Genomic DNA, 14,876 nt, shown 5'->3' on the forward strand with positions numbered 1-14,876 from the left:
TATGAAAATGCAGTGTAAATGGTGCATACAAATTTTAATGAATTGACCTCTAACTGTAATACAGGAAAAAGATTAATTGCCTTATCCTACATGCTACAAATTATTTACATTATGATTTTATATGAATGACTAATAAATTATAGGAAGGGAGGCAAGTTTTAAAGAAAACAACCCACAGCATAGGTTTAATTCATATGTACATCTTAACTAAATATGTGTTTGAATTCATGAAAGCATTGTATTGATTTCAGCTCTTACTCAGCTAGACAAATGCAAGGAAAAGGTAAATGATAAATGCTTTCAGAGAAGATCTTTTGTAAAAAAGACAAAAACATATTTCGTTCTTTTTTTTTTTTGTTTGCAGTTTTAGAGTTAATATAATTGTGCTACAACTTAATACACCTTAAGAGGGAAAAGTTTTCTGTATGGCTATTACCTGCTGAGTATCCAGCTTGTTTGCTGTTTTGAGCTTAGCTTGCTGTATAGTGCTCTGCTCTCACAGTTCCTGAAACTTCACACAGAAATCTGTATATAGATTTCTTCCATCTTCTTTAGCAAATGCAAATCAAAATATGTAGTTTTCCTATCTATTCTATCCTATTATTTTATAGAATGTTAATTGTAAGCACTGCTGAGAAACATTAAAATATTTTTTTAACCATTCGTGCCTCTTCCATTTAAAAGAAAAAATAAAAAATGCCCACCTTATTTCATAATTTATAAAAATTCCAAAAATGTACATGTTAATCTTCAAGAGATTCTAATAAACACCGTTTATAATGGGAATTACATTATTTCTTAAATAATGTGAATTTTTTTTTTTTTTCTTTCTAAACATACAATTTCATATAGCCTAAAGTAGACATCATAGTAAATTTTTTTGTTCTGGTGTTTAAACAAATGCAGTGTGGTGTTACTCTGTCTTTGGAATCCTGACCTAAAATTTGACTGTGTTTGACGTAACTGAGAAAAGGATGCAACTTTAACATAGTTTGGGGGGCATTTTAAACTAAATGTGGATTGAAAGGAAAAGCATAATTGTATATATTTACATTAAGATCTATAGGTTCTAACCAATTATAGCCAAAAAAGAAGTGATTTTTTTTTTTTTTCCCCCCAGATATGCCTTTGGATATCTGTCAAAAAGGTGAAGTTCTTAAAAAAATCCGCTTGGCTCATGGGATTTCCGTAATTTTCTGCCAATATTCTATATATGTTGTCTAAAACACAAATTATTCCCCTAAACATGAATACAGCCTGGATCTGAATGCCTGTTAGTCTATCTCAAACATATTAAATTTATTTTTCTACAGTAATAAAAATAATTATTTGAGTGTCAGGGCTAGAAAAATGGAGAGTAAAAGGAAATACTGCTTAAGTTACAGGAAGTCATGTTTTGAGATGCAGGTGCTGCTCTAAGGCAGAGGAATTAGTGGCTGAGTTGCGGGTGATGTTTTTACTTCAATACATTAATATTATAAAAGTAGAGAGAGTAGACAAGGGAGGAAAAAAATTATGCTCTTAAAGAGGGCACAACTAGAAGAATATGTATTTTGTATTTTAAAATATGTACTTCTCAAATATCTTGAAATTTGAATCAGTAGCTAGAATGAGACAGGACAAAACACTTTTGAATTAATTTTTAAAATTCTGTTTGTTTTAAATATGCTGCATAGGGATAGGAAAATGTCAGAGGTTTGAGAGGCATGTTGATCTGTGGATAAATACTGACTTGAACTAGTCTAACTTTTTTTTAGCTGCCCTTTTGTCTTGGAGGAAGAAATGTAAAGTATTCATTAATTATGTTATATTGAAGGGGCTTTTTTTAGAATCTAGTATCTTTTGAAAGCCTATATAGAGGTGTATGCATTTAGTAAGGTTTTCTAGGTCAACATTTTAGCAACCTTTAGCAGAGAAAATATAAACAACCCCCCAACCAGAACACCAGTTACTAATCTCAGTATTATAGATTTCTTACTTTAAAACAGGCATCCAAAACAGTGTAAAGGGATGAATAATTTTAATGATCTGAAAATATTTCAAACATATAGATCTGATGCAAAAGAATTCTTTTGCACTCCCAAAGAGTGTGGATGATTTCCAATATTTTTAAAATTCCCACACCACAGGTTATACAAAGCTTGTATAGTCATAACTTTTTCTTTGGAGATGCACCTCATACAAGCTTGCAAATAATTTAACCTTTTATTTTATTTTGCTTTTGTTTTATTGTTCCTTTCTTCTTCCTAACACCAGTCTCTAAGGTCTAGGGCTAAATTGTAGAAATTATTCCTGATGTACTTTCTTCTCTTCCTACCCCAACATAATTTAAGGAATTATTTTGCTGTCACTCATATGACTGTTGTTACTGCTCATGGGACACTAATGGAAAAAAGACAAGGCTAGTAGAATTGCAGTCACTGTACACTGAGACTGTTTCTTAAGCAAAAATGTCATCAAAACTATTCGGTAGAATCTATAGTAGGAGGAAAGGGGGTTTTGGGGTGGTTGGTTGTTTGTTTTGGGTTTTTTTTGTTTTTTCTTTGTTTTCGGGAAAAGCTGGATTTTGTACTTTAAGTTTTAGTTGCATAAGGAGTTCCTTTTTGATGCAAATTCCTATTTACTAGTTCATTATTGTTAAATTGTATCTGCCTTCAAGTAAGAGATCACCTTTTGTTCTGTACAGCATGTGTCAATCAAAGCCTTTGAGTCATATCAGAGTACCAGTGGAGCGTACTTATGTGTCTGGATGTTCAGGCAATTCACATATTCAAATAACAGATACAGAATACTTCAACTGCCCCGCAAACTGGAATCCCAAATGCCATACAAAATTGCGTCCATCACTTCTCACATTTCAACATCGACAAGACTTTTGACCTTCATCTTATTACATAAACTCGCCAATCTCTCCTCTGGCTGTACAGTCATTACAAGATGAAGAGATTTGAGTTCCCTATTTTCCATTTCACATTTCCCTGACACATCCCCAGTTTAATCTTCCCATTGCTTAGTTATTGCAAAAATGGGCAAAACCACTGTGAAGATAAGTATGGTTCTTCTGAAAGAATATATGTTGCAACATATGAATTAACTCAAAGTTCTCATATTAGTGGTTAGAATATAAAATAATTCAGCTTTAAAAGGATCTCAGATCATTATTCCTGAGTCCACAATTTCTTAATGGTTAAACAAAGAAACAAGAAGGAAAAAGAATGAACTTCAGTTTGCCATAAATATATTTGTCTGCTTTTTCCAAATAGACAGCGAACAAAATAATTTGTTAATTGCCCAGCTCTTCTGCTGAGGCCAGAGCCCTCTCTATGGTCTTGGTGTTTGTTGCGTCTTTCTTCACATAGAAGAAACAAGGGAGGAGAAACTTGAAACTCATTCTTGTCTGGGGGTTTTACAGAAGGCAAGGCAGGAAAGAGTTTAGGGTTGTGTGTGTGTGTGTATTTGGTTGGTTGGTTTTATGGTGGGGTTATTTTAAATAATCCCATCTGGTTCAATTTGTTTTTGCTTTTAAGTGTCAACCCTCCACCTTTGAGGTGATTTCTGTTACCTCACTAGATGTTTTCCTCAGCATCTGGTACACACAACCAAATAACAGGTACAAAAATTAACTTGCCATCTGAACTTAGTGAAAACGTGGTAAATACTTCTTAGTGCAGTGTTACTTCATGCCTGGGGTAGTATGTTCTTCAAATTGCAATTTTTTTTTTTAGGCTAGCACCATTGTATTACTTATATAGGAGTTCCAAAAACATAACATTCAGATTGTGGCTGTGGCAACAAAACACTATTTATAAACATAGAAAAGCTAAGCCTCTTACAAAATGAAAAGGAAGGGGAAAATGCAGCTTCATACTGTCCAATAAATAGGAGATGGTTGGTGAGAGGGTTGCACATTGCATTGAAAGGGTTCAGGAGTAAGACAATCTGATGATACATGGTGTATCCCCTATTTTAAAAGTGTCTTTTTGTGTAATCTTCCTATGTACTTCAACACGAGATATCCTAATGTTCCACAGCTGTATTTGAAGGACAGATTTTTCAGAAAAACTTCAGATCCCATTTAAACATAACTAAAGCTGGTTAAATGGAAAAGAGGTGGCGGCTTTTATCAAAGTGATCAAAATGTAGAAGTTTAGTTTTTGTCTACAATGTACAGAACACGAAAGTAATTTTAGATATTTTTCCAAAAATATAAAATGAGAAGCTGACCAAGAGTCCAATGTTCTCACCTGCCTTTGGGCTTGCCGTTCTGTTTTGACAAGAGTTCTGTTTCCCTGGACGTCCTTTCTCTTGTATCAGAGTTTTGCAACTGAAAGCAATTCCTTCAAAAGTTGTCTCACCCTAATTATGCCTGACAGTTGGGAACACATTAAAAACATTTTGAAAATTGGCTTTTTATTTTGGTGTCTTAATTGGAGGGATGTTTGCAAGTGTTGGTTTTCTCATCAGTGAATTGCGGTACAATATGCATATCATTTTGGTTTAATATTTGAATGTTTATAAAGTACTTTAGGATCTTGTTAGTGGCTTTTGATTAATAAAATTAATATTGGATGTACATTAAAAATAATTTCTCTTTAAAGATAAAATGAGCTAAATAGATGTAAAACACAAATGAAATTAATTAGGTATGCTATTTCTTTTCTAGTGAACAAACACAAGCCCTGGATTGAGACATCGTACCACGGAGTCATAACTGAAAACAATGACACTGTAATTTTGGATCCTCCCCTTGTTGCTTTGGATAAAGATGCACCTGTTCCCTTTGCAGGTAGGAACATACATTAACAGCAGCATTTGAGCTTATAGATTGTATTATGAAGTTATTAGCATTTGTAAGGAATGACTTTGCACTGCAGAGATAATGTAATCTGAAGGGCATGTTTAGAGGCTGTATCTGAGTACTCAGGATTTGACCATTGGCTCACAGACCTTGAAACGAGGTGTCTTTTTACAATAAATGTGTCTGCTCATTTGGTGTGAAGCAGAAGTGATTATAAACACCATAATGCAGCAGACTTCCACTGTCAACATATTTTTTAATGAAAACACAAGAATTATATAATTAAATTTGAATTTGCTTTTATAGAAATGAATTATTACAATTGCCTAAAGTAATAATACATAATTAATTTTGTTTAGTAATAACAACCCCTGCTTTCTCTCTTCCTATTGCACTCCCTGGCTATGGACAAACTATGTAACAAATATTTCAAGTTGCTCAAATCTTATGTTACTCTGTTAGTACTTTATAACTGTCAAGACTTGGACAGAAAATTTAATGGCGGTTTTGAAGATTTTTTGCTCAGATTGCTGTAAGATAGATGTATATCATATAGAAGTTTTTACTTGTATTAAGTCTATTTTTCCTGACACTTATTCTGTCATATTATGAGTTCCTTAAGCAGAAAATAGTACCTTTTCATGTCAAGCAAGTTTTCTCTTTAATTCCCTGTTTCATTAATTTATTTTTTTTTTTTTAAGGAAAGGAATATTAAGGCTAGATAGCGGTTCAGAAGATTCTAAAAAGGTGCAGTTGTTAAAAAGATGATATTGCTTAAGAATGTTCATCTTTTATAAGGAAAAGAACTAATGAAGATGAGCATCCTTATTCTTGTGGAATACAGTCATGTTCAGTAAGAAGTAGGTGACTTGACCTACTTGACCCAAACAGCATTTTACATCATCATGTAAGAATTGTTATTAGCCATTTTCCCCAAAAGCATATACTGGCATAAACTCATACCCTGCAAAACAGTGAATCACGAATGTTTTTTGTATATTGAACCCCATTTTGATATCAAGATTGGTTTGTCACTCGTGGTGCCCCATGGTTCTTGGTTGCACAGAACACTTTTCTTCCTCAACAATATATGTGCTAGGGATGTTTAGAGGAGGGCACTCAGCTAAATTTAGTCAGAGGTAAAAGCCTCAAATAGCATATAGGTATGGATACAACAACCTCAGGATGAAACACTTTTGTCTGCTGATCTGTTCCTATGGCACTGAGTTACTTGCTAATGGAGGCATAATCAATGTCCATTCAGAGATAAGTAGACAGCCTCTAATTGGGAGGCTAACTAATTATAATCAGAGCAGGTGTACTTCATACGAAGATGCTCAGGGTAAGGTGTCCGTAACTCAGTTACTAGTTTTTCAAGCAAAGGAAATTACTTGTTTCCAAATTATTTTTTTTAATGCATTCCTCAAGAAGCAACTATGTGTTAAAACAAACAAGAAGTGTGGAATGAGACATTGAATGATAAACAGTTATCCATAAGGTATTTGAGTACGCTTTTTCTTATAATGGTAACTTTCACATACGTGTACAATTGATTCTTCCAAATGTTTGTGGAAAACACTAGTGTAAACTTAGGTGAAATCCTTGCTAAACTAAACCTATCTGTGAAATTTTCAGGTACAGTTATTTAGGAATGAAGGTTGATGCCTAGTGAAAAGAAACCCTTTTCATTTTGGGGGGATTTTTCTATTACTATGAATATTCCATCCTATATTTGCTTCTTTTACTTGCATTTCCCTGGGATCCTTACAGGGATGTTAATCACATGGGCTGTTTCCACTGATACTTTTACAAACTCTTTGCTGACTGGGGATTCGCTAGCCTGATTATTTTCTTCAGTTTTTACATTGACATATTTTTTATGAATTAGTGATTTAGTCTTCGTGTAGGAAATCATCCTTTGACATACTGAAATTGCACAGACAGACTGGCTTTTGTGATAAAGGTTATATTAGACAGTTTTAATTTAGTTTCTTCATTTATTGATTTGAATTATTTCTATTTTAAGAAGTGTTATGGGGTTTAGGAGGGACAATACTTGGTGTGTATTCCCTGATATTAATAGTTCTTTTCCAGGCAATATTGTACATTTGGCCTTATGATCCGCAATCCAGACGTAATATTATAATACTGATTGAACCCTTAATTCCCTTGAAGGGCCTGGATTCCCTACCTGTTGGAAAAACATCTATGTGCTTTTTTAAAGACTCTTGCCTTTTTAAATTGTTGGAGTAACTTCTTATTTCTGTTCTAAATTTCTGTTTTAATATCATGTAACTTTATTTGGCTTAATAATATCATTTTTATTATCGGTCTTTATGGGAAATTCAATTTGTGTAATGTATTTAGTAGGAGGAAACTGAAAATAGATACAGCTTAAACATTAACGGTATTCAGTAGCTGTACATTTAATAGTACTGTAATATGGATTTTCATCTATGGGTATATTTTAACTGTGGAAAACTTATTCTACAGTATAATATATCAGTCTTCAATTGATTCAGATAATCAGAGCTCCAACAGTTAGTTCCTTTCTCATCATTCTATTAATATTTTAAGTTTTTTTGTCCAACTATTGTAGGAAAAAAAAAAAAATGTGTTTTGAAAGATTTTTCCATGTTTTGTTTTGGTTTGAGGTTTTTTTTGGTTGTTTTGTTGTTGTTGTTGTTTTTTAAATGGGCCCAGATTCAAGAATATATCAGGGCAGTTTCTGACCTGTGCTTAGATATTTACTTAGATCTCCTTGAACAAGCTCTATTAAGACTAGATATACATGGTTTCTTCCTTTGCAGCTACAATCGCTGCAATAGTTTACTGGTAGACTGTTGGCTGTTCCATCAGTATTTGTGTTAGTGTGTATTTAACTTTAAAACACCCACAAGACCAAACAACAAAAAAACTTCTCCAAAAAACCAAAACAAAAACCAAACCCCAAACCAAACAAAAAAACCCCAACCCAGCTGCTATATATCCTTTCAGTTTTCGTATGGGCATAAGTCCCATAGAAACAAAATTGAACTAACAACAGAAAGAAAACTCTCAAGCTATCCACCAGGTTGATGTTCCTAGGGAATGCCAGTATAGCTACGTAGCTAGATGTTGTGTGGACAGTGTAATCTTTCTACTTTTCTTAATTTATTCCTTTTTGAAGTGCTCATCTTCCATCAGTGACAGGCTGAGGAAAATTTACCGGGTTTATCATTGAAAGGGGTGACAGGTCATGGTGGGTGAAATGCATACTTATTTCATACATTTATTTACTAATTTATACCTATTTATTCCATATTTATTTCTGTATCTTGCTAATGAGGGGTGTAGTCCTTTTGGAACCATGCTTAACTTGTGGAAGTAAGGGTAGGTAGTCTTTATGTTTATGGCCAAGGCAAGGAGAGCTTCAGAAAGGAGGTGCAGTAGTGTCAAGCAGAAAGTATGTCACATCAAAATGAGCATGCTGGGGCAATGCGTTGGAGACTATAAATGTCACTGAATTTTTGTCTCCAAATTGTCTGCAGTATGTTTTATAAAACAAAGATAGTGTTGAGGTCTGGGATATCTGTAGATAGGCTAGCACTGTGGTCTCTAGGACTACCGTGATGACAAGACATGCACTACTAATAGCAGATACCAGCAGATAATGAGATTGCATTGTTCTTTCCATGCAGGAAAGCACAGGCCTGCTGTACAGCCCTGGCTTAAAGGAACCAGGAAGGGCTCTTTGTACCACTCACTGTAAAAGCTCTAGGTTCAGCAAGAGGAGCCTGGAAGTGGTGCAGGTTTTCCAGCTCTGAGCTGTGTATTATCAAGGATGCTTTCAGCAATGTACAGATCACCTTGCTCCTGTCGATTGCCCTGGTGCATAGGTAGTTTATGCATTTCACAATTTTCACCTGAGCAAATAATCTTTCACATAATAAATACTTTGTTACTAAGCGCAAAAGTGGAACTAAGCTATTAAGAATCGTTGATGAATACCAAATATGTCTTATCTGCCCTCAGTGCTTTGCTTTGTTTTCTATACCCATTCTTATGTTCTCTTTTTTTTAGTTTAAATGTTAGTTTTGGCAAAGACCTACTCTAAACTATAAAGAGTATTTTTGTTTTCCCTTCTGGAAACTTCAGCATTGTTCCTAATACGAGTGCCTTTTTTCCTCTCCATGACTACTAAGGTGTAGGTCTTTTATTAACTGTCTTGTCAACCCCTTCTAGTAGTACACACGTTATGGTGCACATCAAACCCCTGTTCATGGAGTGGTCACAAGAGAAAATGGCTATAATCTGCACTTCTTTTCTCACCTCTGCCTAACATTTAAAATCAAGGGTGATGACAGGAGAAAAAGGAATCTTCTGTGCAGTTACCCTCTCAACAGGTCTGTGTTTCCATGGAGGACTAACAAGAGACTAACAGGACTAAATGCACCTGCGAAAATGCTGGCTGTCAAATGTGATCAGCCTATATCATAACTGGAGCATGAAGACTTTCACAAGACTGCAGTGAATGGTTTTTGGTGTCTCTTTAGCTTATGAATGTATTGTGAATTGTGCAATAATTGGAGTATATGTAAAATCATGGTTCTTAAAATTATCATCGTATGAACATATTTACTTTCTTCTTCATGTAAGCACATTTTTCATATCCCTAGCTTTGAAGCAAAGCTTGAAAATACTGTTGCAAATGGTTAAGTGTAAGAAGTAATATGAGTAGTTTTCCAGACTTCAGTTTTTCAAGTCCTGACCTGAAAGGGCCTTCAGGTATTGAGATACAACTGATCTTTAAAAGAACTATTCACCACAACAGCCTGGAGCCTTTTGCAGGGTATCACAGAAAAGAAAAAGAAACAAACCCAAAAACCCCCAAACCACAAAGAAACTGCAAGTCCTATAGAAATAGGTTATGCCTTCTGTCCTTCTCTTCAAACAGTATTGTGTAGGTGCAGTATGGGCTCACTTATTATATAATTTAGGGAAATCCATTGGAGGAATATCTCTTTAAAAAAGTATAATAAAATCCACTAAAAAGAAGGAATGTGAGTGTAATTAGACTTGCACCAACCTGCAGGGTCAGCCATACAACAGTCAGCTATCACACGCTGGTTATGAGGCTGGAAATCACTTCAAGGATTTGACTTTCAGGCTTAGGAGTGGTTTGGCTAGTAACAAAGTGAGATTAGCTGAATCAATTTGGGAATGTTCTGTTTCTGTGATAGCTCACAAAATGCTGTAGGGTTTTGGAAGGCTATTTGGAAAGGACATCTGTCTGCATTTTAATGACAGCAACTCCGTTTTGTCAGCCATGTTGTGCAGAAACAGATCTGAAAGGAACTTCAGGATGTCTCCAGTCCATCCTCCTGCCCAAGGCAGGACCCATTATACCTGTGTCATTCCTGATGAATAGTTCTCTGTCCTAATCTTAAAGATCTATAGTGACAGAGATGCAAGAGCTTCCCTGGGCAATCTATTCCACGCTTCACCATACTCACTGCTTTTCATGATGCTTAACCTGAACTTTCTGTACTGCAGTTGTAGCCCATTAGTTTTTGTCCTATCCACCATGGCTAGGCAGAGCAGATTATTCCCATTCTTTTTTGCAGCAACAGCTTTTTACGTTACTCCCTAAAAGCACTGTGAGCATCTTGAACAGCAGGGGGTTGGGGGGGGGCCTTTGACTATCCGTTGTGTTACTGATACAGACATGAAGCAGAGAAACAGGAGGTAACTTTGAGAACAATGAGATGATGGATGCCCTTTTCACCTTGGAAGTGAAGAGCCTAACTCTTCACTGTGTCACAATTATTAGGCTAATACACTTGCATTTGAGTACAATGTGTCACCAAGGTTAAGCTGGATAATTTTACTACAGTGAGTTGGGCCCATTAAGTCTTAAACTGCTTTTATGCTCTTGATAGATTTACAAATAGCCTTTTTTAGAAAGGTCAGATGTGTGTCTATCTGCCTCCACACAGAGAGGTACTCTGTATTTCAGAAGCATTTGCAAATCAGACTTCCTTTGCAGATGGAGTCCCAGTCTCTGACTACATTTTGGCTGTGCTAAAACCACTGTAAAGGACAAGGAGACAATAAAACCAGCCAAGAAGGATGTCTGAATATTCACTAAACTACAACCTGCATCCACAAACTGTCCCAAAACATCTTTGTTATTGTAGCAGTTCAGAGGAATGTGTATTCTCAGCTGCACCGCAGCAAATCCAGTAGTTGTCAGTCCACTTACACCTAGGGGCTGAACACACAATCCCATTTCTCTGCTTCAAACTGTGAAGCTGTCTAGCCTTCTTGTTTGTTTGTTTGTTTTTATTCATAGGCAGTGGCATTAATAACAGAAACAATCCTTTTGGTACATTAAAAATATGGAAATTATTTTTCAAAATGTGATTCTGAATACTATCGTTTTTAACTCACTGTCAGCCAGACTTAAAACATGCTGTCAGTTTATGATGCCTAGAATTCATCAGTGTTAAATATTTCACTGTGAAAATGGTGCATGATCAAAAAATCTGAACTGTAAGTGAAGCCATGGAGTATTGCAGTTGTTTATAACAAATCACCTGCTGATTTTTTTAAACTTCTATTTTTGAAGTTTACATTTATTAATGTAGCTTAATTAGTTAAGACTGTGACCTTTAACAGCAAAAAAAGAATCTCTTCATGGTGATCATAACCATGAGTAGAATAAAAGATTGGCAATAGCACAATCGATTCCAGAGATGCTGGTTTTGACCTAAGGGATGCTGCTCGTTGTCCAGTAAAGTTAGAAATGCTCAGGCTTCAGATTAAGAATGCACCAAAAAAATCACTCTGACAGCGACCTCTGTTGGTTAGTCCCTGAAGTTCAGAGATGAGGGGTTAGGGTTTTTTGGTGTGGGAGGTTTTTTTTTTATTCTTGAAGTTTTTGCCAAATAAGTTTGATTGCCTTTCTTAGTCATTTTGACAGTACTGAAATAAAAGGGGGCAACATTAGCTTCTCGAAAGAAGACTAAAGGTTCAAGAATTCAAGCTGTTCTTACAGAGCTTTTAGTAGCCACTGAGTGGTCTGTCATTGCAGTAGTAAGTGGTTAGGATGAAAATTAGGCTTTAATGCATGGACGGTGAATGTAAGTTGCTTCTGGCAGACAAAACCAGTAACGCATGAGAACGTTGAGAAACTTTATTGCACCTAAATATGCTAAATTAATCAAAGCCAGGAAGAAGCAAGTAAAGTAACCAACTAATTATGGTTTGATGATATTCACTTGGGCTTTTAGACTACTTATGGAACATATTGATGTGAAATAAATTGGAAGTGTTTTGAGTAGTTTTCTTTATAAATAAGAATTGATCTTTAGAAAATTGGGGCAGGGTGTTACTGTGGATATGCAAACATGCACATGAGGACAGGGATAGAATCTGGCATTTTATTGTGCTGAAGTATCATACTAAATGACTACTTAATTAAAAACTATTTAACTAAAACAGGTTATAACTGAAGTTGCCAGGAAAATAGTGTCAGTTGTTAAATTTCTAGGCTGTTCAGAACACTAGAGATAAACCTAAATGGGAAGTACTGGAATTGCTAAGCTTGTAGGTCCCAAAATCAGTATCTGCTATTATGTTCTGATTACGGATGTGGATTTTGTCACACACCTCCTTTGAAACTAATGAAGCCTTGCTGTATGAGTACCATTACATTTAATTAAAAAATACAAGCTTTAACAAGTTGTTAAATGTTGTCATCAGAACTAGGGCTGCTGATAGCTAGATAATCCACTAAAACAAAGATTTCTACAAAAAAAAGAAAACACCAGTATATAGAATTGTTCTATTCAAAGTAGCAAAGATCTGTGCCAAATTCAAATGAATTGTATTGTAGGAATTATATTTATCCAGCGGCCCTATCCGTGACAGGGGAAACTGAGAGATGCAGTTTTCTTGGACCTTGCTGCTAGTCTGCTAAAAACCTTCAGCTTCACCTGTCAAATCCTAATTGTTGTGAAAGATAGAAATGCAATATAGAGTCATTGACAATGCTGGAATACAATTGTTTCATTTGAACTGAATCCAGAATCAGATAAAAAACCCCAATGAAACAAAATGCAATAATGTAGGAATGATAAACTCATTTTCTTAACCAGATCTAATTATATCAGGCAAATTTTATAGGCAGTTCAAAAAAATAACAGTCCGTGCTTCCCCATTTTATCCTTTGAAATTATGCTGTTAGTCATAAGAATGTTATGGTTTTGATCTCAAAAATATTTTACTTTTTGTAAGAATTGGTCATGAATTTTGATGCAGGTTTTTTTTCTTCAGTGATCATTGAAGGTGAACAATGAATTTTACTTGCAAAGCTAAGTATCCATCCAGGAACAATCAAATTTTTTCAAAATGCTTTTGCTAATGCTTCAGTTATAGAATTTCAAAGCTTGTTCTAAATATTGTCTATTTATAAAAAAAATACTTATGTGATTATTAGAAAGTGAAATGAAGGCATCAATAGATGGGTTTGATTCATCAACAATTCCTAATTGATACAAATCTTTGCGCTATATCCCAACAAGCACTGGTGAAGATAATACAGGCTATCTAAAGCATTGCTAATAAACACCTTTTTAGAGACATTTCTAAGAGATGGTAAATCTTGAATCAGTAGAACTAAACTCAGTGATACTGTAGTAATTTGTCCCATTGCTGACTGTCCATCATGTGAGGACACAGCTGCATAGAATGACACCACACAATGCGATTATCCAGTTATATTCATCTGTATTTTATGCTGTGAACAATGTACCTGAATCTGCAGTTGAAGTAATTTATTTCAATGAACTATGTCCATTAATTTTATTTTCAACAAAATATTTTAAAAGCTGCAGAAAGTAATTTATTGCAGTACTATTTTAACAAATTTTTTCTGCAATGGAATGTTTTGGAGTCAATTAAGGCTGTAACTTGCTTTTGAGATCTAATTTTTGCTATGTAACTAAGCATGGATTCTACACACTTCAGTAGTTCTCTAAAATCGGTGATGTTTCCTCAGCTATGAGTTGAATTCTGAATGTTACAGGAAGGACAGCATTGTAGGAAGTACATAGTATCTTCCCTTCTATGATGTTAAGTGACTTCAAGCATTTTAAAATGGGTCTTTTATGATCCGAGTATGCTGCCACATTCACATAACAGATTCGTCAGCAAACTTAAGATTTTATTTAAGGGTAGAATTACTATTTAGTAGTAGCAGTCTTATGCTGATTTGCGGCACATGTGCGATTCAGGTAAATAAATAGTTGCCTCTGAATCCTCTGTTTTGTAAAAAGGATGAGGAATAAATCTCTTACTATGGTGTGGTGATACACTGAGGGCTGCTTTAGGTTTAAACAGGCTCATACCTTAAAATTAGTGCTTGCCAAATAGGTGTAAGCAGGTGAAAAAAGTAACAAAACCTTGCTGTAGTTAGACCTCTTTGTCATTATGCTTGCAGTGAATATCATAATTGCTTAAGTTTTTACACTTTTAGGTACAAATAAGAAATTTTAAATATATATTGATATAAATGGAATTATTTGAAAAATGATGACAGCAAGCATAACTCAAAGGCATGAGGCTGGACAGTGAAGAGGTTAAAACAAACAAGGATGATACCCCTGTTATTTTTTTTTTTCTTGTTGCATAGTTTGTTTCTCTTCGTTATTTGGTATTCAGGAAGTAGCAAACGTCATCTGTCCATTTTTGCTTTCAAGGATATGTCAACCTGGGAATTAAAAATCTGTGGCCATCTTTAGTTTCAGTACTACAATAACATAAAGGAGTCTCAGAGGGGGGGCTGAAAGTAGTAGTGTGAGGACCCAAGTGAAGGAATAAACAACTCTTCTGAGTCAAATAGTACAACTTCCACACTAATATCTGTCTTCACACTTTTATTCCTTCCATGATCTGTCCATTAATTCAATTACATCTATAGTCTTCACATAAATATTTCCTTCTTCGTGTGTGTTCCTGTGTTGTCCTATTCTTACGTGAAGGATGATGAATTTTAAAAAAAATAATTTGTAAAGGCATGAAGCGTTATTTATGC

At 34.9% G+C, this 14,876-nt stretch overlaps 1 protein-coding gene across 1 annotated transcript in view; it reads left to right on the forward strand.

Moving 5' to 3' along the window:
• The first annotated feature begins 4,668 nt into the window (after positions 1-4,668).
• CLSTN2 (calsyntenin 2) overlaps positions 4,669-14,876 on the forward strand; it is a 227,323-nt gene continuing 217,115 nt past the window's right edge. The window contains exon 1 of the mRNA XM_059822699.1: positions 4,669-4,786. The gene's annotated coding sequence lies outside the window, so the exon portion shown is untranslated. The remainder of the gene's footprint in view (positions 4,787-14,876) is intronic.

Source organism: Gavia stellata, chromosome 11 (assembly GCF_030936135.1).
Source record: "Gavia stellata isolate bGavSte3 chromosome 11, bGavSte3.hap2, whole genome shotgun sequence".
NCBI lineage: Eukaryota > Metazoa > Chordata > Aves > Gaviiformes > Gaviidae > Gavia > Gavia stellata.